Source organism: Tenrec ecaudatus, chromosome 2, assembly GCF_050624435.1.
Source record: "Tenrec ecaudatus isolate mTenEca1 chromosome 2, mTenEca1.hap1, whole genome shotgun sequence".
Taxonomy (NCBI): domain Eukaryota; kingdom Metazoa; phylum Chordata; class Mammalia; order Afrosoricida; family Tenrecidae; genus Tenrec; species Tenrec ecaudatus.
The window spans coordinates 295,553,978-295,563,408 of record NC_134531.1 but is presented as its reverse complement, the minus strand read 5'-3'; the positions used below and the strand labels follow the sequence as shown (position 1 = coordinate 295,563,408).

General features: G+C 43.6%; 1 long non-coding RNA gene across 1 annotated transcript; it reads left to right on the top strand.

Moving 5' to 3' along the window:
* Positions 1-283: 283 nt before the first annotated feature.
* Positions 284-8,397, top strand: LOC142441523 (uncharacterized). The gene is made up of 3 exons (XR_012782907.1): positions 284-889; positions 1,671-1,835; positions 7,482-8,397. It is a non-coding gene; the product is annotated as an uncharacterized LOC142441523 (long non-coding RNA).
* The last annotated feature ends 1,034 nt before the right edge of the window (positions 8,398-9,431 follow it).

The following is a 9,431-nucleotide window of genomic DNA, read 5'->3' as shown; positions in this document are numbered from 1 at the left end:
CGCGCCCGCTCCACCGGCTGCCGCCAGCCACCACCCAGGGGAGCGGCCGCAGGTGCCACCCTGCGTCCCGCTCCGAGCAGGTCACGGCGGGGTGATCGGGACCCGGGGGTGCTCTGAGCTCCCACTGCCGCTGCTGCCGGGCGCCAAGCGCAGGGGCGGAAGGCGCGGCGCCGGGTGTCGGGCGGAAGCCCGGGCTCTGGGGGGGAGGAGCCGCCGCGCCCGGCGGAGACGGAGACGGAGACGGAGACCTAGGCGCCCGGGTCCCGGCGGAGCTGGCCCGGCGGCAGCGGACCCCGGGCGACGGCAGCGCCTGCCGGGCACGGATCACTCCCGGCGGCGTCAAGCCGGGCCCGCGCGCGCGCGCGTCCCGGAGCGAGGCCGCCTGCACACGCACACACACACACATGCACCCACGCACACATGCACCCACGCACCCTCCCCCCTGGGAGCTCGGGCCTGGGCTCCGCCGTCGGCCACCCAGGGCCCCCCGCGAGCCCGGACTTCCAGGCTGGGCGGCGCTTTTCTTCCAGGACCGTCAGGGCTCCGCCCCGGGCTCCTCCCCGGTCTTTCTAGGAGAGGCCACCTCCAGGGATCCCGGGGCGCGAGCCTCCCTGCGGGCGCCAAGCCACCGCCTCCCCACCGAGACCCCTTGAAGACCTCGGCCGCCGCGCGCCCTGCTGGAGCTGAGGGCCAGGGGCGCCTAGAAGTGCGCTCTTTCTTTGACAGCGCGCATTTTCAAGCGCTTTGAAAGTTACATTGCCCTAGTTCCTGTTCGGTCAACAACACGCCAAATGATGGCAGCGTTCATAATGTCCAGAATGCGTTGTAATGACAGCGATTGTGAGGATTTCGTGGCATCGTCGGAGGTAAAATGGAGAGGCGCAAATAGGTGAGAGTCATTGTGTTGAAAGAGTGGCACGCTGGCTTCGGCCAGCGAAGTCTTCGTCCATTCCCTACCTGTCGGTTCACCTACTCTAGTGGGACTTTTAGCCTTTATTCTTGGTCTTGCTGGTGGTGTTGTTATTAATATGTTCTCCTGAGGCTTCCAATGTAAGAGTAAGAATAAGGCAAAGATTGAACCCTGGACAATTCCAGCCCCCCACCCCCACCTCCACGTTACCCTTACTCATCTTGGGGAAACGATTCTTGGGCTAGTAAAGAATTTCAGATCTGAGAGCAAAAGAAAAAGTTGCTAAAAAAATTAAAAAGGGAAAGAAAGAAATCCATTATACCTATTTACTTAAATAAATGTTTTAGGAACACCCACTCAGAAACATACCATACACACATCATGCATGCATACTATGGGTGATATAAATAATACATAACAATTGTTGAGTGCTTTGTATTTGGCAAGTAATCTGCTTGTTATTTTTAAAAGTCTATCGTTTTACCTTGCCAGCGACAACATGTAGTTGATAGTATCGGTATTCCTGCTTTGCAGAGGAGAACAATGTTATTGGAGACTTGAAATACCTTGCCAAGTTCAAGATTACCTCGTTAAGTGGTGGGATCAAACTTTAATCATAGCCTGAAGAGGAAGCCACAGGCTTAAGCATTACTTCAGTGAGTTCTGGGAATCTAATTTTGGAAATAATTCAGGTGAATCTGGTGGAAAGTAGAACTGGAGACACGCTGATATAATCGCACTCCCTCATTTTCCTGATCAGAAAACAAGACTCAACGAAGAGATTTGCTTGATGGCTGCAATTCGTTGTAAAACGACATCCAGAGAAGCCCTTCCTGATTTCGTGCTCAGTGTTCTTGACCATCTAAAATAGCTCAGTCCGGTCAGGAAGACGGCAAGGAATGTAAACAACGATACAACAATTACAGTAAGTTTACAAGAAAACACTATCCTTACTTCCTCTTCCAATGGCTCACCTTTAGAATCTTTGTTTCCTAGTTTCTCTCCCAGAGGGACAGTAAAACCTGCTGGAGCTCACTTAATTCCTTTCTCCCTTTTGTTAACTGGTAAGAATCCTGGTATTAGGAAAACCGCTTGCAGGTAGACAAGGCTGGAATGAGTTTCTCAAAATTCGTCCGCAGACAATCTCTAAGTCTTGGTCTTCCACGCTATCAGCAGTTCCAATGGCGATAAAGAAGACTCAACGTGGGGGAAGAGACAAAAGTGCTGCTCTTCATCGAAAGGGATATTCTTCCTCCATTCTTCCCTGTCCCACCCACCCCGTGTCTCTCTCCATCGTTGATATGGGAGAAAGAGAGAAAGAAAGAAATTGGGGGATTTTGAAATGTATTCAATCATTGTAGTCCAACCACCTCAGTCACAACTGAATGAAAGGCTACCCAGTCCTGCGTCCCCCTCCCAGTCCTTGCCGTGGTTGAGCTTGTGTGGGAGCCACTGCATCAGTTGTGTCCCTAGGCTCTTCCTTTATGTTTCTCTTCATTCATTGATTGGCTGGACTTCTACTGGATCGCGCATTGCGTCCTGCTACAGGGTCCTCCTGATAACATATCCAAAGGAAATAGGAGGAAGTGTTGCCATCCTTTCTTCGAAGGAGCATTCTGGCTCTATGATGTTCTGGCAAGCGACAGTACACTCAGCATCCCTTGCCAACACCGTAATTCAAGGGCATCAGCTCTTCTTCAGCCTTCTTTACTCACTGATGGACAGTTGTAGACTCATTGTACACCTAAACCTTAATAACGACACTCCATCTTTGACATCAAGCACTGAGCATGGATTAGTATTATACCTTGTTTGAAACAATAGATTCAGTCTGGTTGGAATTTGTCCATTTCTACTCTTTTCTTCTTCTTCCATCTTTTCTGTGTCATCTAGCCTCAAACCATCTATAGGGTTGCTGGTGGTGTTCAGGGGAAGAACCATGGAAACTGCTACATTTTCTCAACTCTCACCAAATTGTGTGCCCAGTTAAAACCATTTGCTGATTCCCTATCAAGTCTACAAGGTGACATTGAACTCCTGAACAAGGCAAACAGAATATTGCATGATAGGGCCTCTGACTGCATTTCTACCCTCGTTGCCTACAACTTTTCATCTCTCATTGGAACGTAGTCCTCTGAACACATAATGCTTTCCCCTGCCTCTAGGATCTCTCCCCTACCCTGTCCTTTTAGCAATGCCCAGGTCAGATGGCACCATGTCTCTGAGTTCTTTCTGGACCCTCTGCCACACCGCTCAAAAGGATAACCCCTTGATCTTCTAGAGGCCCCTTCATTTCCTTGTGTGCCCCTCTATTTTGGCTCTTAGTCTCTATAATGACTTATTTCCCCTCCCTATGCTCTCTCTTGTGTTCACCTGGAGCTCCTTGGGAACTTATCCACTTAAACTTTTCTTAGAGTATCTGCACAGTTAGAAGCATAGTATGTTAGTTACATTTCTACATAAGCTGCTCATTATGCTTACAGTAATTGTAACAGAGGAAGACAAACTGTGCTTTTGTTTGGAGGTGTTTTGAATCTGTATTCATAGCAGTTTTATTTATGAACTAATCGATGTATCTATTCTTCCAAACTGTATCCTCACAACATACAATCAAGCACACTACACAGTCCTGAAAACCTACAAAAGGAGTGATGCATCATTAGATACGTTTCTAAGTTCTGAAATAAAAAAATTATATTCTGATATAATTCATAGTCATCTTGAAAACATCAAATGGACAAACCTGCAATTAAATACGTAAAAGCCACAAAAACGAAATAATCGTTGTTTTTCACATTAGCCCATCACTTTAGATTGAGCCGTGCTTAGAGAGCCCTGGTGGCACAGTGGTTAAGCACTTGACCGTCAGCTGAATGCGAGCAGTGTGAAGCCACCTGGGGAAAAAACGTGGTGGTCTGCTTCCATCCCCTCTGGGGCAGTTCTGCAGCGGCACGTAGGATCAGCATGAGTTGGAATCCGCTCAACATGCACAACAAAAAGCTGTGAAGGTGTCCAGCGGTTGAAGAAAAACATGTGTACAATTGGAAAACGTAACTAAAACACTGTTTATATAAACAGTATCTGTTTCGTGGCTTTCAGACACCTTATAGGTCCAGCCCCTGACACTGCATCCCAGTAGCTGAATACGTGTGCATGGAATTACTCTCCACAGAACTGAGCAGCCAGCTTAAGGACCTACAGATCCAGGGGGTGAGAGCCTTACCTCAGCGCAGTTCCACCTTCTGCTTCCTTTGGAGGAGCTAGTATCAGTTTTGTGGGAGACCTGTTGGCGGAGTGAGTTATAATTGGGTTGCTAACTGCAACCCAACCACAAGGTCAGCAGTTGGAAACCACCAGCCACACTGAGAGAGGCTTTCTAGTCCCTTACAGAATTACAGTCTCAGAAACCCATGGGAAGTTTTACCCCATAGAGTTTCAATGAGTTGGAATCAACTCAGTGGCGCTGAGTTTGGATTTCTCTCTCTCTCTCTCTCTCTCTCCCTCTCTCTCTCTCTCTCTCTCTCTCTCTCTCTCTCTCTCTCTCTCTCTATATATATATATATATATATATATATATATATATATATATATATATTTATTCCAAATATCACATAATTCAGTGGTTCGATCATATCAAAAAGAATTGTACAGTCATTATCCTAATCAAATTTAGAACGTTTTCTTCTTTCTTGTACTCCTTGTTATTAGCTCACCACTTCCCCCTCCCCCCACAACTTCCCCTGCCAACCTCCCAAGGAACTTGTAATTCATTTACTCCCTCTCTAGAGTCACCATCCTGGATTTCATATACTGAAAAACATATCAAAGAAAAGAGAAAAAGAAACCAAAACAGCAATATCAAAACAAAATAGAGGAAAATCGAAGTTAAAAGAAAGCAGAAAATATTAAAACTTAGAACCACCTTAAAATGAGTCAAATGTGAGATTAAATGATGTTAGATTTTAACCTAACTACATCTGCCATATTCCAATTCCCAATGTACTATGTGTTATAGCAAGACAATTCACATCCGTGCTCTATGTTCAGAAGGGATTCACTGAAGACGTAATCTGCGAGTATTTCCCTTACATTTTTTTGAAACTGATAGAACTTTTCAATAGGCCCAAAGGGGGAGCAAATCAGATGTTACATTTTAACCTGGCTAGTTATATGATAGCTAGTATTCTCTGTTAGGCAACAAGGCTATTTTAACATCCCACAACTGTGATCCGAGGGAAAACGCCGGAGGCTTAACCTATATATGGGTATCCTACAAATGGATGATTCCGGGTTTCCACGCTGTCACTCATAGCCTTTTGCAAACCAGGTGTTCACAATTTAAGCTCTAACACCATTCCCTCCGTTGAATCTGGATTATATTATTTAAAATCCTTGGATCACACTGGATTTTATCTTATTAGTTTCAGTTATTCTTTCCGTCTGTGTAGCCATTGATTTACACTCCTTCAGTTTGTGCTATGCATATACTTTAGACTCGTATACTTAGACATAAGGAGAGGTCGCCCTCAAGCATCTTCTAAATGATGGCAGTACAAATTACTGAGAGACAGGGCCAATGAAAGGAGCAAGAGGAGAGAAGACCCTCTAACCTGTGTGGGGGTCAATCACTCATGTATTCAATAAATACTTTTGAGCACTCGTGAAGTGTCCAGCTTTGTCCACTCAATGACTTCCTAGAGGTGTGGTGAAGCCTGGCCCCACCTAACACCCTTGATTGTGCTTGTTGAAATAGAACCTCCTCCTGCTGAAAGCAGACGACTGAGGAGTGGCTGTCGTTGCCATCTGGGAGGGTGTCTCACTACTGGCCCCTAAACGTCAGCTAATGGACACATTTATTAAATGCTGGTTTAACTCTTTAGTTAGTAAGGAATGTTGTAGACATTAATGCATATAGGGTTAAAACACACACACACACATATTAGACGGTACCTACTATTTTCCATGACACAAAAACCAGTGTGTGTGTGTGTGTGTTTTAACCCTATAAAGACTTCTTTCATTTCCCTTTCCTGTTGGTTTTTTTGTTTGTTTAATTTAGGCTTCAGTGATAGTTGACAAAGTAAATTGGCTTTCCATCCAGTCATGCACACTCCTTTTGTCTTGTGAGGTGACCCAGACCCCCAAGTAATAGGACTCTTCCTACTTCCTGTCCATCTCCCACTTCTCTTCCTCCCTAGCCCTTCCTGTCTCTTAAATGATTAATTTCTCTAATGAGTGTCATCATGATAGGCCTTCTATCATTTAGCTGAAAGGTAAGCCAAATGAATTTAATTCTAGGATTGACTCATATCTAAGAGCCATTGTCCTGGGTGTTCCACCATTCTCTATCAGACTAGTAAACCTGGCCTAAAAATATACATTTTAATATCCTTAACATTTACCTTGTATGCCAGTATGCAGAACTTTAGATTTTGTCATCTTCAGGAAAGTAATGTGAAATACAGTAAACACAGAAAACATCAAACCAAACTCATTTCCATTGAGTCCATTCTAACTGTTAGTGACTCTACAGGACTGAGCAGAACTGCCCCTGTGAGTTTCTGAGACAATAACTCTTTATGGGAGTAGAAAGCCTCATCTTTTTCCAATTGAGTGGCTGGTGGTTTTGAACTGCTTTCCTTGGAGTTAGCAAAAGAACACATAACCCATACTCCACCAGGGCTCCATTTGAAATATAGCAGGATATTAAAAATTAATGAAATTCTCCATCGAAAATCTTTCGGGAGCACTTGCCTCAAGAAACATTTCTTAGATTACAGGTTCAGAAAATACGGGAAGAATAATCTCATATTTTTTAATTGAGGTTTTGTTTTGTTTTTTCTCGGTGACACTCGGGTCATGTCTTAATTTGCAAAGCAACCAAAAATACCCAGTCAATTATCAGAGTAATTGAGGCCCCAAAATAAACTGTCTTTGCCCGAATTACCTTAGCACTTACCACCCTTGCAATCATATTAGCTCAAATGGGGAGAGGAAACACTACATATTCAAAATATTTGGAACCAGATGATTGAGATTCAAATTCTGATGTCACCATTCAGCAGGTTTGTAACTTTGACTTGCTTAGTTTTCTTCCTCTTTCTTAGTATCTCACCTACCCTGTCTTCTATCAGGGAGGAATTGTAAGACTCACCTGAATTCTGCACTACGAACTGTAAGGCAGTTCCATTCAGTGTTTCTGTGGAGGTCAGAAAGTTTTCAATTCATACAAATATCCCTTGAAACATAATAAAATAGATATACCGATTGAGTTTTGGAATCACTAAGAATAGAGTTCTTTGAATTCTAAAAAGACACTTTTAAAATATTTGTCTATCTTAACTTTTTTATATTTGATTAATGAAATGAGTTGTGATGATGTTACAGTTATCAAATAATTTCTGCTCCGATTGCTAAGCTAATGACAAATGCATCAATATAGTAACAAAAGATGCCATTCACTTTTCCTGTCATTGTATATAATTTATTTTGCTATAAGGGCGTACCTAAAAATACCTGGGATTGTGCTGAGGCAAGCAGAGCTTTCATAGTATGCATTTTTCCCTACTAGGCGAAATTCAAGCAATTTGCTCTGAAGTAGTGCACCCAGTGGCATCACCTGGGAAGATTCTCTCTGGTCACAGTGAATACTTTTATGAAAGCAGTTGCACTAGAACCTTGTTTTGGGGGATGGTCAATTTAAGAGAACAGCGTGCAGCTGTGAAATTTTGTTTCCTGCTTGGGAAAAGTGCTGCAGAAACTGTTGTGAGGTTGAACACAGCTTACAAGGACAGCGCTATGGGAAAAACTCAAGTGTATGAGTGGTTTTCTCATTTCAAAAAAGGTGAAATGTCACTTGATGACAAACCTCTTTCTGGACGTCCATCAACTTCCCAAAGGATGAAAATGTTAACTCATAGTGCATTCGGAGTTCGTTCCACCAAGTCAGACTCCTAATCAAGCTTTCTATTTAGAGGTTCTGAAAAGATTGCATAATTGTGGGTGACAAAAAAGGCCTGATTTGTGGCAGACGGGACTGGTTTTGCCACACGACAATGCATCTGCTTGTGCAGCCATCTCAGTGCACCAGTTTTTGGCAAAAAAATTTATGCCTCTCGGGCCGCCCCTCCCCCCCCACTTCCCGCACCTTACTCACCTGGCCTTGCGCCCTGCAACTTCTTTTTGTTTCCGTGAATGAAGAGGAACATGAAAGGACTGTGATTTGAAGATGCAGAAGAGGGAAAGGAAAAATTGAGGGAGCTGCTGTCAGCCAACCAAACAGATGAGTTTAAAAAATGTTTCCAAGAATGGAATCACAGATTTGACAAACGTATTAAGTATAATGGAGAGTACTTTGAAGGTAATAAGGTTGTTTTGTAAGATATAAAAAATTAAATATTGTTTTGAAAAAGAAATCAGGGTTTTGGGGAGTACCCCCTAGTATATCTTCACAGCCTTAAAGAAATCAAATATAAATGTTTACAGCTATGTTGCCAAATATTTGGGATTTATATTCATGGTAGATAAGAAAATTGAAAGGGTAAAAACATGTTATTTTCTCTTCACCAGTTTTCATATTTGACTATGAAAACTTTTCTTCCCTAAACAAACAACTTGCTGTAAGCTCATAAATCTCTATTAGTTCTTTTTAACTGGAAATGAGAGAGAAGCATCACTAAAAACAGCCATAAAAAAATTAAACAAGGTGCAATATAACTCAAAGTAACACACTTTTCTCCCAGGCGTTTTCTTAAATAAGACATAATCTGCTTCGTCTTCTACCTCGCCTTCCCTTGTAGGTTTGCTAATCATCAATGTGTATATCATTTTCATTGTGTAATTGCATAAGCGTACACAACACACTTCCATCCTTTCTGCTAACTCACAAACATAGGAAAAGTTAGGGCAAAATGGAAAAGAAAAGACAGAAAAAGCCACACAATTTTCTTGATTTATTACTTGGGGATTTGTTTTCCCTAAAAAGTTAAGTTGAAATCCTTACCCTTGTGCCTGAGAAGTCGGTCTGGTTTGGAAACAGGGTTTCTGAAGATGTTAACATTGAAGCCATTAAAGATGAAGGGAAAGCAAAGCAAAGCAATCACTGCCGGGGGTTGATTGTGGCTCACAGCCACCCTACAGGACTGAGTAGCACTGTCCCCTTGGCTATCCAAGGCTGTGATCCCCTTTACTGAGGTAGACGCCCCTCCCTGTCTTTTTCCTGCAGAGTGGCTGACAGTTTTGAACTGGTGAGTGTTTTGTTAGCAGCCAAGTGTTTTGGTTTCTGTTTTGTTTTTTGAACTTCTGTGCTATCAGGGCTCCTGGATAAGGGGCAAGCCCAAGCCCACTTCTATGGAGTCTACCTAGGCTTTGCACACCTTCCTGGGAGCAGCCAATGGGTTTTCAGCGGCAACCTTACAGTCAGCAGCCCCATGTTTACCCAACAGTGCCACCAGGGCTCCTCCTGTGTAAGGGATGGGACCTGAGCAGAAGGAAGAGACAGAAAAGCTGTCATGTGACGCTG